Raw genomic sequence first — 18,329 nt, forward strand, 5'->3', positions numbered from 1 at the left:
GTCGACCCCGAAACCTCAAGGAATAATGAGCTTCCTTTTCTAAGGAAATACCCTTTTGTATTTTTTGTATACTTACTAATATTTTATATTAATCGATTAATCCGAATCGGGTACTTTAAAAATAAACTCTTTCAATCCGGTTTGCTCCATTTGTAAACATCAAGATTTAAATTCAGGCCTTACTTAAGGGATTTAGTTTCTTACCTCGTATAGGGTTGGGATCCACTTACACCCAATGTAAAACTCTTAATTTTACACATTTTAAGACTGTTGGATGAGATAAATCAAAGACTGAGATTAACTCCTTATGTTTTTTCAGTGAATATCTTCTCATTTTCTACCATTAATGTCAGTCTTTGATTTCTCTCATCCAACTATCTTAAAAAGATATACATAAAGCTCTTAATTTTATACTGGGTGAAATTCGATCCTGTCATATATATATAATAATATAGGGACAAAATCCAATTACATTGTGTAAAACTCTTTAATTTTATACCTTTTCAAGACCGTTGGATGATAGAATTAAGGTTGAGATTATTAATAAAAAATGAGAAGGTATTCACTGAAAAAAAATAAAAAGTTTATCTCAATTTTTTATTTCTCCTTAATTTAAGGGTCTTAAAAATATGTAATGTAAGTCTAAAAGAGTATATATATATATATATATATATATATATATATGAATAGTTGAAGAATATATGTACACGCGTGAATTTTGTCCCTTTGTGGAAAGTGGAAACCGTTTTAACAAATTTGGAGTTTTTCGAGGGAGAGAAAAGGGCACCTTTAGTGACGAAAGACCGCTGCACGTGCGGATGGATCGTGTCCCAACACGTGTGCAATGCACGTGGTGCTAACTGTTTAGTTTGTAACGGAAGCCAAAAGGAAAACCGTTTCTCGGGACTAGGGGTGTTAGGGTGTTTATTGGGTGAGCTGATCATCAGTTGGGTAGTGTTCGACTCATGCTCGTTAAAAAACTTTGTTTCTCGACTTGTGTTTGTTAAGAAAACTTGTTGTTCGACTCGATGCTCGCCTCTCTATTTGTTAGGTTCATTGAAATTTACACATTATTTTTCTTAATTATAGGTAAAATCTACTAATACTATAGAATTTAATATAAACATAAATTAATAAATTTAACCCAAAAAACAAAAGAGTTTATGAAGTAATTTTGAAATCTAAACTCAAAAGTAACAATCCACATATACAATAAAATAATAAATAAGGTTTGATTTTTGAATGTATGAAATAAATTTTTAAGATAACTATTAAAAAATTATATTAAAAAATTAACGAGTTGCTCATGAACTTATCGAGTCGAGTTGGACTTTGCTCGACTTAGCTTGTTAAGATTTAGAGTCGAGCTCAAGTTCGAATTGAGTCAACTCAAGTCGAGTTTTTACCGAGTTTTTACTCGGGGCGCATCTCACTTACCTTAAAACGAGAATTGGGACTCTGTGGGTCCCATCTCATTCATTGCTTGAATCAAAAAGACAAAATACCCTTACACTCAAAGAGTTTAAAGTATAAATTTTGATGATAGAGTACATAAATAGTTCACTTGTTATATTACGTTGATTTGTTGAGTACCTCACTTATTAAAAGATTGAGCATTGTTTTGTTGAGTTTTATGAGTATTAATAGTTATAAAATGATAATAAAACTATTCATATGCTTCGAACTTATCAATTTCTATTAAAAATCTAACGGACATCTTAGTTTGACGTTAACTTGTTGAATGTAATATGGTAAAATATGGTCTCAAAATATCCAATGACTATACAACTCAAATGGTTCCTGAATCAAATTTTATCATTTCACACTCAATAGGTTAACATATAATATAAATGAGTATTATTTTTTTATAGAAAAGGACTAGTTTGGAACGTATGAATAGTCGAGTGATCATTTTGTAACTTTTAATAGTTGAGAGACTCAACAAAGTAACATCCTAAGGTTGGAGGACCATTTATATTTTACCCAATATTTTATCAAACTTCAATTTTATCCTTAAACTTTCATGACTTCAATTATTGTATTGAATTGTTGTATTAAATCACTAACAGTGTGATGATGTGACCATTTTCTTTCATGTGAACTTTGGTTTGTGAATCATTTTGGTCGACAATTAGATCCTCGATGTGGATCAATGTCTTCTTTACTGGTCATTGTTAGAGATGAGATCGATATCAAAATGTTCACATTTCACTTTTTCCTCTCAAATTTATTTTTCATAAAATCCATTCAAACTGATGAAGATCCATCTAACGATTTGATATTCTAATACCCTAATCTCCTCCTCTAATCGTTTAATGAGAACCCCTCAAATTCGGCATTCCTCAACCCTAAATATGATGAATTTTTATTTAATTTTGTGAATTTTAAAAAATTTTGACATAATCTAAAAAAATGATAGAAGACAATCAAACGAGCTCGATTTTATAATCGGACTAGTGTGCTTAGCAAAGAGAGAAAAAGGTCGAGTTATGAGTTAGCCCTACCTATGGACTGACCAGCAAAATATAAAGGTTTAATTGACAAATTGGTATCGGCATTGTACAAGAACATGATACATCAAATGAATGAGAAAACAGTATATCGATTGATTAATTGTCACCTTTTATAATAAAAAATGTGGGTTTTGTTGTCTTTTTTTTAATTATTTGATAGTTTGTGTCGGTGTAAAAATCCGACAAAGAATTAGTGAGAAGACAACTAGAATTTGAGTTAGGTTCTGAAACCAAAACATAAAAAGACATGACAAGCAGTCTTTGTTGAAAGAGGAGCTTAGAAAACTATGCAGTATCATTATATATATAAATATGGTTATAGTACATAATGTAAAATTCTTTTAGTTTTACATAATTTAGGATCGTTAGATGAGTTAAAATAGATAGTTGAGATTAACAGTATAAAATGTGAAGATATTCACAGGAAAAAGAAAAACAAGTAGTTAATCTTAATCATTTATTTCCACTCATTCAATGGTATCATCGATAATTCATAATTTCTTTAGATTAATGATGTTAGTAGGGATGGATCGAGGAAGATTACCGGAGTCAAATGTTTCTTTAAATTTTTTAATTTTTTATATATTTTATTGATAATCTGTTTTTGTTCATCGAAATTTTATAAGTTTATTCCCTTTAAACATTATAAGTTTATCTTTTTAACATAGAATCATGTGTACGTCCCTGACTAATAGTATGTTACCATTTTTATATACAACTATAATGTTAACTAACTAATCGTATTAGAAAACAGAATAAAACGACTAACTAATTACAGTTAATATATCCTAATGCCATTGTTGATTTTTTTTCTATTTATTTCTTCCTTCCCTCCTCTTTTATCAGAGATGAAGTCAAAAAAAATTCTTTAAAAGTCGAAAATATTAAAGGGTTAAAATGAAATTCTATCATTGTTTTAAGTTACAACTTTTAGATGGATAGAACTAAATTTTATTAATTGGGGATGAAAATGCATTTTACCATTAATATTTACTTTCTCTTGTCCAAGAACACACAACTAAAAAATCCATCGATAATGTCAATAACATTACATATAACATAACCAACAAGTATTGTCTTAGTTAATGAAGCCAAATGACAATCAAAGCTTCGTATCTTCAACATTATTTTATAATTTAACTAAACCTAAACTAACTTTGTTCTAAGAACTTATAAATTCTAGGGGTTTTAAAAAACAAATGAAATAACGAACAGATTAACGAGAAAGAAAATGACATAAACCATAGTTTCCTTCTCAATGCCACTGGCATGGTTTCTTGCATGTCGTTGTCTTTAATTTTGTGTCCCACCATTGATTTCTTCTCCCTTTTTCTATTTAGGGGTTCGGGTCGAATTCATCAAGCGGTTTTAGTGGTCAAAGGGAGTGGTGTTTTTCTTAGAGATCCCAAGTTCGAATAGTTACCTCTGCAGGGTGTATATGCATTCATTGCAATGGTTCAAATAATTTTTAAATTATATTATCGTATAGTCACTCTAGACTAATAAAAAGAAGTTCGGGTTAACCCTTATTTTGTTGCATGCGTCTAATTATCAGTATTATATCAATCAAATTATTCTACTATTTTAACTGTCATTTTAGACGTTAAATATTAATTCAGAGATGACCTGAAACGTATACAATTTGCGTGAATCAAAATTTAGATATTATGTACTTGGTTAATAAAAAAATTATGTACTTGGTAATTTACATTGGTAGTTTGGATATGATATGTTAATAACATAAATAAGTAATAAATTGGTCACTAATTATAGATTTGTTACAATCGGTCACTCACTATTAACAACTGTTACTGCATTAATGAAATGTTGCAACTGACTCAGCAAATTCATGCTACACCAACTTTAACAAGAAAACCAACACAATAGACACCTTAAAAATTAGCTGACCCTATTCCCATATGTAATGGGGTAAGGGGAGGTAGGATAGTAGGTTGTCCCCAACGCCAGGTTGAGAGCAGCTTCCGTGGGAGACCTCCGGCGATCAGAATTATGAATTGCCCCCGTAGGACTCGATCCCACGACCACAAGGTTAAGAGCCTTGCGCTCTACCAACTGAGCTGGACGGGCAATTCTAACGCAATAGACACCTTAGTTTGATTTAATTCACATAGAGGAATATTCGCTTGATGTTCGAGCTTATACTACTAACCCTTGGTCAAACATGAGTCAAACTGTTGGTCAAATATGTTGAGTCAGCTGATTTAATATGACACGTCAGCATTCCGTTACTTTAGTAACGGGTGTTAACGGCGAATGATCGATTTGTATAAATCATAACGTTAGTGACCAATTTATTACTTTCGAAACTTCAATGGAGGAAACGAAAACTTACTCAAACATTAATGATCATTTGTAGCTTACCCTTTTTAAAATGAGGCCCCTAAAATATTTTATAATAAGATTATATTAAAATATCAAAATTTAAGAAGATTGAAACTATCATATATATATATATATATATATATATATATATATATATATATATATATATAAAGAAGATTTTTTTACCCGTTAAACATCATAAAGTTGGTGATTTTTTTAGGAAAAAAATATTACAATTGAATTTTGAGATAATAAAGTAGAAAACTAGAAAGTTTTTTTTTTGTTAAATTTTGTTAAATAAAAAATGGGTCTCCAAATTTTAGAATGTCGTGACGTATCATATGCTACACTTATCAATGAACGAGCTTACAATTAACTTATGTTGTATATATTTGGGTTTGTAATTGTTCATTTCGATAATATTATCCCAAAGTTCGAGCTTATTTTCTATAATTAAAAATATAATAAATCTTACCACTGTATCCATTACTTTTAAAAATGATATAAAAATACAATAAAATAATTTGTTTTGATATAAAAACTATGAAATTATGTGTGTACTAGTTTTGCACATTGTGGGGTATCTTTGATGAAGACAAAACTCATGTGGCATAATCATCAATGTGAAGGTTGTTATTTGAGAACTTTTATTATCGAGTAAATTATACAAATGGTCCCCCAATATCAAAGTTACAAAATGATCATCCGATTATAGAGTGTTATTTTGTTGAGTCCCTCAACCATCACAAGTTACAAAAATAGTCATCCAACTATTCATTACGTTCCAAACTCATCTTTCTCTGGTTAAAAAAATGGACGTTATTTGAGTTTGACGTCAACCTATTGACTGTGATATAATAAAATATGATCGTATAATCTCAAATGTCTATCATATCCCAGTCATCATGTTAATGTCCAGCTTAAACAACCGTCTATTTTTTAACAGAAAATGATGAGTTTGAAATATAATGAATAGTTGTTTTGTAATTTTTAATAGTCAATGGACTTAACAAAGTAATATTCTATAGTTAGAGGATCATTCTGTAACTTTTAATAATAAAATGATTTAATAAAACAGTACCCTATAATCAAGGGACTATTTGTTTACCCTTTATTATTTTACATTAATATTTCTTTGTTATTCTCATTGTGGCAGTCGATAAAATCAGAACAAAAGCCAAGCTTAGCTGCTCCAAATTAAACAAAATTTAATAACGAAATTATTGAAATAATCGATCTCCATTTCATAACAATAATATCTTTAATAATAATAATCATCATCATTGAAATTAACCTAAATGTAATGAAATTAACCCCTGCAACACATATGCATGGCATCAAGCCACCCAGATGGACCCTGACTCAGTAGTAGGATGACAAACGGGCGAGTCGGATACGGATACCCCTCCCCTATCCTCATACCCTCTTAATATTTTCAAATTTACCACCCGCCCACTATCCATGATGGGTAAAATTATTCAAATCCACACCCGCCCACGCGGAAACATTCTCAAATCCATTAGGCCACCCAGATAGACCCTGACTCAGTAGGATGTCCCGAATGAAATTAACCTAAATGTAATGAAATAGTAACAACGTTGTCAAACTTACATAAACTAATTTACCCCTTTCTACCACTTCATCGAAACATCGAAAAATAATTTTTTTCCTATAAAAATATAACTAATGTAAACATTTAAATAAGGATAACATAAATGTCATCAACTTAACAGCTGATTACTATTCTGTCAAGTTTAGGTCAATTTCACAAAAATAAAATTTCGAAAGTCAAAAGGAACATAATAAAACTTTAAAATTAAAATGATCAAATTGATATAGTTGAGGGTCAAAAACTTCATTATGCATCCTTCTCATCATCACTAGAGATGAGCGTTCAGTCGAGTCGAGTCAAAAAATTTCGAGTTATTCGAGTTGGCAAGTCCTATTTTACAACTCGGAGTTAACTTGAAATTTTTTTCAAATCGAGTAAAGTCAATTTTTTGAGTTTTTATTTAAATTTAATTTTAAATATTTATAATATTATAATATTTTGTATTCCAATTTAAATGGTTTTCTATGACCATAAATACAATATCTATATATTTCTTCATATTTTTTTCATATGTGATATACAAACATCATACAAAATTGAATGACTCGACTCAAACTTGAAAATCAATCTATTAATTACTAAAAATTTTGAGTTATTCGAGTTTTATTTTACAACTCGATTTGAACTTGAAATTTTTTTGAGTCTAGTCGAGTTTATGAAATTACAACTCGAAGTTAATTCGAGACGAATTTTTTTCGAGTCGAATAAAATAAAAAACCAGTTTTGAGTGGTGTCGAGTTTTGCTCACCCTATTCATCACCGTCGTCTAAAAAAATTAAGACGGACACATGATCAAACATAACCGAATCGAAATTAAGAATCTCTCCTTTAAACATAATTTAATAATTTGGATAACCTAATTCATAAATAGATCCGATTCGAACCCTCTTACTTGTTACATTCAACTACAAAAGGCAAACAACAATATCATTGGGAAAGATGGAAATCTTTCTTGTTCTTGGTGATCTTGAATGCAACCTTGCCCTAACACCACAGCAAACGAAAGAAAATGAACATGATCCAACATTCAAGATTAGGGATGGGCATGAGTCGGGTTTGGTCGGGTTTTTGATCCACCCGACCCGACCCGAAAACAAGAGAGCCTCCACCCGAGACCCGACCCGATCCAACCAAAATAAGATTTCACCCGACCCGACCCGAATATATGACTTAGAAACCCGATCTGAAATAATAAAAAATATTTTTATTCAATAAAAACAGTAACTTAATTGAAAAAAAAATATATATATATATAGGGGTATTATTGTAATTATTCCTAAATATATAAGGTAAAATTATATATTTTTCGGGTCGGGTCGGATATTTTTCACCCTAAACCCGAATCTAACCCGACTCGAATATCACACTTAAAAACCCGACCCGACTCGAAACCGGATTTAAAAAAAAAATCCGACTCGATCGAGTCGGGTCGAATATCGTCGGGTTCGGGTTGAGTGTCTATCCCTATTCAAGATGAAGAAATTTTAACTAACCCAACTTGTAATAACAAGTAGCCAAAGACAAGAATAATGGGGGGAGTTGGCAAAGATCAAATGTTTGTGAAGATTAGTTGAGGTTGTCCCTTTTTGTGTCGCCCAAAAACATCAAACCGCAGCTTTTGTTGAAATGTCTTAAAAGGAAAGGTTTGTGGTGGTATGTGTCAATGCTTTTGCTCCTTTATTTGACTATATATCAACCTCTCTTTCTAGGTGACAAGAGTATACTATCTAAATAATTATATGTACTAAATTATATGAAGTCTATAATTGGTGTACTGAAACTTTATAATGAATTTTATTTTTCTGTATATTTAGAGACGAAATTTAAAAGTAGGAACAACAGGATTAGTTCAAGTGGTAAGCAGTTTGATATCGCTTAATCAATATCTCAGGTTCAAGTCTGTGTATGAAAAAAATCTCCATTGGGAGACTCACCCATCAAAACCAGGTATACGACCCGGATCGATCCAAATTAATTAAGGCGAAACCTTAAAACTAGAGGGTAACCAAAATAAAAATAAATAAATAAATAAAAGTTAGAAGAGTGAAAGAGTTTTGGGGGTTAATTAGTATTTAAATCATTTTTTCAAGAAGAGATAAGACTTACTTCGAATAACATTTGAATTACAAGGACCTAAATTTCAATTAAACAAAAAAATTTGGGGTCAGCCCCTTGTTTTTTTACTATGATTATATTATTTTACTATGTCTTATCTTTGTTTTTTTTCTTATTTTTTAATTTTTAATAATTCTATTACAATAATACTAATAACCAGATTCACTGAAGATGTCTCCAAATTTGCAAGCAAAACAATCCAAATAGTAAACCGCAAACAAATTACAATACCATTCATGTCTTTACCACCCTAAGCACCATGAGCCTATCTCCCACTGCTTCCGACCGACCGACGAGTCACTTTCACAGACAAGAGGCCTTAAAGACGCGATGGTAAAAGGAATTTTCGGCCTCGACAACGGTATTATTTTTTGCAAAGATGGGGAAAAAATAGAATGACTAAACAGCATAGTTAGTTCTAGTGCATTTACTCAGAGATTGACTACTAGACTGAAAAAGGGACTAAAAAGCTATTGTTGGCGATCGATTCTACGCAAAAGGGTTCCCTCCGATGGAAGCAACAGGCCCTTGGGAGGGGACATTCCTGTTTACATAGAAAATGAATCTTTACTTGTGAAAGCATATGATATAATCATGCACCATGCACGGTTATCTATTTGTTTATTTGTTTGCTATTTTGAAAATCCTATTGACGATGATGAAATAGACGATAGCGTAATAAATAACTTACGACAATTGCGAATTTGGTGATTGACTAGACATGTAGACAAAGCCACCTGCAGAAATAAACCAAAGAAATAAAAAACAAAGTAATATAGCCTTAGAGATCATCCAAGCATGAACTTAATGATTATGGCTCCTTATCCAAGTAGACAACATGAAATACCTTGTGGTGTTGCTGGAATATACGGTGTCGCTGGATTCTGAGGTAGCCACGGTTGTGATACACCGCCAAGAAAGGCGGAAGGCGACTGAGCACTAGGAAGGGTGGTTTTTAACGAACTCATATCAAAGAACTGCAGTACGCCGTAAAGCATTAACCAATTTTATAGAAACGACGAAGTATAAAAATATTGAATAATCAACATGCATAATATGTAGTCAGGAAAGAAATGCAAAATATACCATATCATTTTGTTCCGATTCAGAATCACGAGGAAGATCAAATGGGTTGGTTGATTTATGATCAGCAGCATGCGACTGTTTTTCTCCCTGCAAAGTTCAAAACTCGAAACAGATTAAATTAGCGCTGAGAACAAAAGAACCGGCAAGTTAAAATAACAAACCAAAAGTGGATTCAAGGATGGAGCATAATGGTGCGGTGCCATTCTCTGGTGGAAGAGTAGCAGCAGCAAAACCAGCATGGGAGTCAGCTGTTTGGATGCCATCATTATCATAGTTCTGCAGGAACAGACCTTTTAAACATAAGTCGAGGAAAAGCAAATTTTTGGCATCATTGGAAATAAAAGTAGCAAACCTCTGAAACTGCCAAGCCCGAATGTTCATCGCCAGTTGCCAAATGATTGTATGTTACTACTTGTGGTTCAACAGGAAGTGATTCGGCAAAATCATTAAAAGCATTCCATGACTGTTCAAAGACAGCGGGTCAATTGACTATACATTCGACAGGAGATGATAGTTTATATTTCAAACTGCAATGGGCTCATGCAGAGCATCGTTACAATGTGAAATGGCTTACCCGAGAGCCAGTTGCAAAAGTGGAGGCTTGACCATCATGCCCCTTTTGCCATTGACTAGAAATTGTTGAAGTATTACCAAAAGCACTAGAATTTCAAGAAGTGGCCACTGCACGGTTGTGTTTAGGGGTGATGGTTGTTCAAACTTCACTGACAAATAGTCATCACCGAGCATTGCAGCAGGTAAAAAATTTTGGTTACTGGATCAGCTGCTGCAGGCTGAGTATCAAAAGTTGCCCATCCTTCATTTTTAGGTACAGGAAACTCGGGCGATTTTCCGTCAAAAGTTGTAGCTGGTTGCTGCTCAGTAATCCCAGCAAATAAGTCTAGAGATGGAGTAGATGGAGGAGGTTGATAAGAATTCCAGGTGGCTTTGAAGATACTGCTGCAGGTTGTAATAAATCTTTGGAAGATACTGACGATGTTGCAGGTAACTGAAACAAATCTGTTGGAGGAGAAGCAGAAGCCTCGGGTGTATTAAAGAGATCAAGGCCACCATAATTCACGGGAACAGATGACTGCGTGATAGACTGATGGTAAATGTTTTCATGAGATGATTAAACATACAAAAGTAGTTGCAAGATTACACATGATAAAAGCATGTATTACTACAGCAAAGCAACGGAAACTATATTTGCTAGAAAACACTCGTGTTCCACGCATTTAGTAACATCATGGTCATGCCGACCTGTATTAACATGCTTTTGATAATGACACATTAAACCTAGGGTAGATTCATATTCCAGAAGTCGGCAAAAATAACATTACTACTTTCAAGAAACGCTTAGTATCTCTCAAATGATAACTTATTTATAGGTCATTGTGTATGCAGCGTGCATATAGGTAGCAATAGAAAATAAACTATGCATGCGTCATGTCTGAATTTAGAATTAAAAAAAGCAGGCCCCATACATGTTAAGAGCTACACAGTTTTATCATGAAGGGTGAGCTCTTTTCTTGATGTTTATAATCCCATATGGAACTTCCCCACCAGAGTGCAAACATAACATTTCAATAACGATGCTTCGGATGTATCACTTTTTCAGATGTAGGAAGGGAATTAAAAAGAAACTAATTCTCACTAATTATAAGTGTGAGATATGACCTGTGGCAGCAGAATCCCTCCAGCATCTTTTTGGGAACTCGGGTGCAGAGACGGATTGATCATTTGATGATGTGTATCTTCACTTGGAACATCTCTTTGAGATTGAAAAGTTAGGCTTGCAAATTCAACATCCTTCCTGAAATTTGGTGACCTTGTACCAGATGTGAATGGATCACCTCCACTAGATACAGAGAAGTCTGAAACCCTAGGAGCAGATCCCTCATTTGCAAACCTATCCTCAAACATTTGATCACTTAAGCGACCAGGACTGTAGACGAAACTAGAAACTTTCCCCACATAGTGCCCTCCATCTGAACCAGGCTTCCTAGAAAGTGCAGCAGCAACTTGTTTTCCATAACGCCGATCTTCATATTGGTAGTCATATGGTGGACTTTGAGAATAAGAATGATAAGAACTGGCACGTCTCATTTCATCTTTGAGATTTCTATGACTCTGTCAAATTCATTTAAGAATCACACATTTAAACCACTGCTATAGGATCTAGAGAAATGTATTCAAATAAAACTGAGAGACAAACATGTAGAAATGTTAACATCAATAGGTGGGCGGTGACTATTAATGAAAAGTGTAATTCCATTTCCAGAAAAGTTTTTTTAATATAGAAAAGCTAAAGCTAAAGTCATTTGCGACGTGATCCACAGCCGTATCTGTTTCACTTTCTAATTAGAAAGCATGGTTTTAGGGAAAGATTCAAGCAACATTAAGGTTCAGCAAAAGTTTTGAATTCAAAGAATTGAAAGTTTGAACAGCTGTGTATATAAAATATGAAGAAATTAACCTGCATGTCTCTTGGCGGCTTGTCATGCATTTTTCCTCCGGCGTATTTTCTATCCACATATACATTCTTTATAAACTCTCGGATTTTATCAGCATTGCTGCAATGAGGAGTTATTAGAAAACCCTATATCTATCAAGAACATGCCTAATACTTTCAGGTAAAAAAAAAATATTCTGCACCTGCTCTCCGGCAATCTTTGCCTCTGCAGATCCCAACCCTTGAGATAAATATCTCGTGCACGCTAAAAGAATAAAACAAAGAACTTAAGCATTAATTAGCGTCGCAATCTTGCCATAGATCACAAAAAGTAACACGTTTTCAAACTGATTACCACCACTCTGAAGAGCTTCAACTTCCTGTGAAGTGAACTTTGACATTGATACAGACTTCACACGATGAGTAAACTCACGACTGCAAAACAAAATTAATTGAACAAATGAACACCAGAATAAGAAAAAAAAAAAGGGTAGATTTGGAAAGCTCGATCCTGTGATGTAGTCTCACTCCATCATAATCATGCAAAGTAAATACGAATAAACATTCATGGAAAAAATTGGAAAAGAACATTAACTCCTTTCAGTTAAGGAAACTTAAAAATCATCACATGAGCAATAACTGAAGTTGCAAGAACTTTAACTTTCAAAAATCATAATGCACGAATCCTATGTTGCACCTACACTTTATTTCTTTGAGTATCCATGTCCAACACTCATATCCGACACGTGGGTATGGAGATATGATATGGCACGAAAGATCTTCCAAATACATGGAAAAGCAGTATACATATACGTATCGGATAGTCACAACCAAGTTTAAGTAACATCGCATTAATGAAGTTACATACTTCAAATAACTAAAACAAAAACACTCACTGAATCCCACTGCAAGTCATGCAAACGAAAGTCCAGAAATTTGTGCAAACATACTGAGGGCCCTGCAAAATTTCTCATAAATCTATTAGCTTCAGTAGATAATAAAAAGAAACAACAAAGCAAATCTCAACCCTCTTTTCAAAGCATCTGATTTACCATCTTCAAAATCACCATAAATAGATGCATTGCATTCAAGAAAGAAAACCCAATTTCCAAAAACCATTTTAAACCTCAATCCTATCTTCTTCTCACTGTCCCAGCCTACAAATAGACCTTGACTGTCAAAGCAGAAGTCGAACTAATTACAACATAACAGTCAAGAGAATGAAACCCAATTACAGAAACCATTTCTTTCCATTTTACCATGTTCTTACAGCCTCTCTAACAACAACAGAACTACAAATATCCATAAGCCAACAGCTTTTTTCTCAAAAAAGAAGGAAAAAGACTTAAGTTTGAAAAAAATTTACCAAGCTGTTACAGTTGATGCAACGACGATTAGGGGGTAGTTTCATAAGACCTCTTATGATCTTCTCGTTTCTTTCTTCTTCTTTTCTACTTCCCATCTCTCGAAACAAACAATCTCGATCTTCCAAAATTAACAGAAACCCTCAAACAAACCCTAAAAGCTTCAAAATTTATCAAAACCCCAGTTGGAATTGAACCTTATGTTAAAGCATAAATGGAAGAAGATTTAGAAATTCGCGGCTTCGGGTTTTGGCCTTTTGGGGGGATTTTTGGTCAGGAAAAAGAAGAGTTTTTGTTCTTTTAGTCAGCACTCAGCAATGATATGGACAAGCAACACTCTTTTCCTCTAGTTTTCAAATAATATTATAAAAAAATAAAAATATATAAGGAAATAAAAAATGTTATTTATTTACTTCATTTTTAAATTTATTATTTATAAATGACTGGAAAAAATTAGTAAAGCAATACCAAGGAAATCAAAGGCCCTATTTTGATTAGGTTAAGTCTTGGAAAATGAGAATCTCTTTTACACCAAGGAAATGTTGCATTTTAAATTTAAATATTTTATCGACGTTTATATGATTTCTTGTGATCTTTCTTATTTTGAATCATCGGCTTGGATTTTAATACTTGATTAATATTCGTGGATAGTTTTTCACGTCGCTCGAGTCTGATTTACGATTTATAGGTGTCTTTTCTTCCACTCAAATGGACACGTGTCACCATACGGTTGGAAGAGTTGGCATTGCAATTAATAAAATAGGTATAATTATATACTTAATCCTTAATATTTGTATATTGTATTCATTTGGTCTTAATTTTAATTTAATTCAATAAATTAAATATTCTAATCAAAGTGTGACATGTACCACCATCTTATTGAAGGGTTTTTTTATATTTTATATTTATTTAATTTAATTATTTTTCTTCCACTTACATGGACATGTGTCACCATATGGTTGGAAGTGTTGACGTTGCAGTTAATAAAACCAGTATAATTATATATATAGTCATTAATATTTGTATATTGTATCCATTTGGTCCTAATTTTGATTTAATTCAATAAATTTAATCTTCTAATCAAAGTGTGGCACGTACCACAATTTGATTAGAAGATTAAATGGACATGAAGAGATTTGAACCTTAGCTTAGGAATACTAAACTACTAAAGTAATCTTACATTTATATAATAGTTGAATAGATTTTATATATATTTTTTAAATACTAATTTATACAAAATTAAAAGAAAATTTGAATTTAAGATTTATATATTTTGAAACTAAATCTAATATTTTTATTCACATTTTTAATTTAATAATTATATATAATTTTAAATTAATTGTTTTTAATTTATACAATAAAAATAAAATGTTTAGAAAATATAATTGATTTTTTGCATTCAAAAATAAATTGAATCATTTATATTTTCTATACATTTTATTTTTTAATCAATTTTTTAATTAAATTATATAAATAATATTTAAATTAAAACTTGAATAAAAAAGAAATATTAAATATAGTTTAAATATATATATTAAATTTATTTTTTAAAATTTTATATAAATGAGTATTTAAAAAATATATAAAACCTATCTAACCATTATATAAATATAGGATTTATTTTAGTGGTTTAGAGTTCCCTAGTTTTTTTATTTAGGTTCGAATCTCTTCATGTCTATTTTCCTTTCCATTTTTTTGGCATGAACTATAATATAAGATATATATACAATTGTGTAAACTATACATTAAAAGCTGGGGTTAGCTCAGTTGGAAATGTGTGTACTCTCTCTTAATCCTTTAAAGCAGGTTCGATTTCCTTGCCCCTCTTTATTGTTTCTTTTTATTTGTTATAAGTTTTGTATTCAACAAGATGGTGTCACCATCTGAGTGGAAGAAAAACAATTAAATTAAATAAATTTTAATTATAAAAACCTTGAATAAGATGGTGTCACATGGAGGCCTTGGCATTCGCAAAATGTGTCCATAATTCCCTATGGATTACTCTACTCCGTGAGAAGTACAAAATAAATTCCCTTTGTCTAGTTTCAATAGCTCGGCATGGGTGCTCCTCGTTTTGGCGTTCGATTGCTACTTTATGGCCCATTTTCCATCGCCACATTGCTTGGTCGCTGGGTAATGATGCAACTGTCAAGTTCTGGCACGATCTCTAGGTTCCCAATCTTGGTATTTTTTATCGGCCTATGCTTCTCCCCTACTTCCAATTGATGATGAGATAAAAGTCTGTGACGTGGCCAACCAAGATGGCACTTGGAATTGGCACTCGATACATGCACTGTTGAATCCTGTTGCCTTCCCTTACATCCAAGGCATCCAGCCTCCTCTCACTGACGCAGGACCAAATCGTATTTACTGGATGGCAGACTCTTACCTTCGGTTTTCGGTCAAGAGCGCCTAGGCCTCTATCGACAAGTAAAACCGGAATAATAGTGACCCTCGATGGAAATTAATTTCGAAACAGGCTGTCCCCGAACGTCTGCGTGGTTTTCTTTGGTTAGCGCTCCAAGACAAGTTGCTGACAAACTAGGTTCGATGTGCTAGACACCTAGGTGCAGATCCATCTTGCTCTCCTTGCCACTATGCGTGTGAGTCTCTTCTGCATATTCTCCAGGATTTCCCTGTTGCGCGTCAACTCTGGAGCACTCTTGTTGCACGATATGGTTCGGTTTCCTTCTTCACCTTCCCTCTTGAATCTTGGCTTTTGATTGACTTGAATGCTCACTCCTTTTGTGTGGAGATCAATAGCCCATGGAATTTCTTGTTTACCTCGATAGTTTGGCAGCTTTGGAAAAATAGACATAATCGGATTTTCCAGCATGTCTCTATAGATCCAAGCGCAATTCTCCATATAGCGGTTTCATGGAGTCGAGCTTATATCGATGCGCAAGGCCCCAAGAATGCCATTGCTAATCGAATTCCCAAACCGGTGATGTGGTCTCCTACGGATGAGAAAAGTCTTTGCTTGAATACTGATGGTGCCATCTCCCATGTAACCAAAACTAGCTCATGTGGTGGTCTGATTCGAAACTCTGCAGGTGTTTGATTGGTGGCTTTCCGTAAATACGTTGGTCGTGTTTCTGTTCTTGAAGCTGAGCTATGGGGTATTCCGAATAGCTTGGCAACAAGATGCAGAACGTGTTGTTATTCAGACAGGCAGCAGCGACGCTCATGCTCTCCTGTCTCCTCCATCAATTGATAGCCCACTTGCTTTAGTTTCGTTAATAGCGACACTTTGTCACAGGTCTTGGTCAGTTGATTTCGTGCAGATTTACCGTGAAGCAAATTCAACGGCTGATTATATTGCGAAAATGGACACTCTACCGGATGGTGCGGTTCTTATCTTCAATTATTTTCCATCATCTTTACTTACATTTTTCATAGGGATATCTACGACCCCATTTCCAAAGGATAAATAAAACTTTTAACGATTCACCTTTTTTCTCATTCAGAAAAAATTAAAATTATGATCAAATGAATAGAATATATAAATAGTGATGATCAAATATATAATTATATCAGTTTTATTAACTGTCACGTCAACACTTTCGTTAAAAATTAATGGTTAGTGGATTGATTGAATACAATTAAACAGTTTAGTGGTCAGATTGACAAAATTAAAAGATCGATAGTAAAAATAAAAGGATTAAATAATTAGATAGTCAATGATATAATTTACCCTAAAAAAGACTAAATGTCTAACAAAGAAGCTAATCACATGTCAATATTATAGGCTTTTGTATCTTGCTTTATATAGTATATATATGAGTTATTTTTTAACTTTTATTTCACTTCTTTTTTTAAATTTAATAATATGCTAATTATATACACATTATTAAATATTTGTTTACCTTGGTTAATCTGTAATACAAAATGACTGTTTATAAATATTATCCTTTTATTGCTAAGATTAAGAGATTAATTTTAAAAAAATAAGATTAAGAGATTATATTAGAAAGAGTGATCTTCCCAAGTCTAGGAAGTTCATACAAAAATATTCTTCTAACATAATTCATTATCATTTCAAAAAAAATAATATTAATCAAAATTACAATAATGACAATAATAATTACAGCAATAATAATAAAATTAAGAGTAAATTATATTGGTGACCACTTAATTATTATCAAATTTTATTTTGATATTAACCAAATTAGAAAAAAATAAAAAAATGCATATTAAAAGAAAATTAAAGAATTAGTAATAGTTTTATTACTTATGAGCCTTTTAAAAGAATGATAATTGAGCGACGGTTGCTGCGTTGAAATACTTCAACCAATTGCTTTAGAGTTTGATAAGACTCCTTATGCTAAAGTAAGTTTATCATCTCATTCTTCGTAAATATTCACATGACAAATTTATTATACATATACATATAGCAAATTATTATTTTGATATTAAAAATTATCAAATGAATTGATATTACCTCATCAACTTCAACTGATTAGGTTTTGTGTCTGTCGGTGCAAATTAAAAAACTTTCGTTGTAACTTTTAAGTTTTCAGAATTGCAAATTAATGTTTGAGATAGCACATTCCTTGTTAAAGCTTTTAAATTAGCTCTAAAATATCCATCAGTTTTCCTCATTTTTTGACAAATCGTACAAATCGTACGTTAAAAATACAAAACAAGACAACATGAAAGGTAATCTTGTTAATAAAAGACCAATAATAAATAAAAAATCAAACTATCAAAAGAGACATCCAAGAAACAAATTAATAACTTAATTCTTTTGCGGTTTAATAAAAACAAATAATTCAATACCTAATTCATCAAGTTTAACATTGGGGGATAAATAGGGATTTCGTATTATAGATGACAAATATAGC

The 18,329-nt window shown here is 32.4% G+C and overlaps 1 pseudogene; it reads right to left on the reverse strand.

Moving 5' to 3' along the window:
* Nucleotides 1-8,747: 8,747 nt before the first annotated feature.
* LOC120183994 lies at nt 8,748-13,815 on the reverse strand (annotated as a pseudogene).
* Between the last annotated feature and the right edge of the window lie 4,514 nt (nt 13,816-18,329).

Source organism: Hibiscus syriacus, unplaced genomic scaffold (genome assembly GCF_006381635.1).
Source record: "Hibiscus syriacus cultivar Baekdansim isolate YM2019G1 unplaced genomic scaffold, ASM638163v2 tig00112856_pilon, whole genome shotgun sequence".
Classification (NCBI taxonomy): Eukaryota; Viridiplantae; Streptophyta; class Magnoliopsida; order Malvales; family Malvaceae; genus Hibiscus; species Hibiscus syriacus.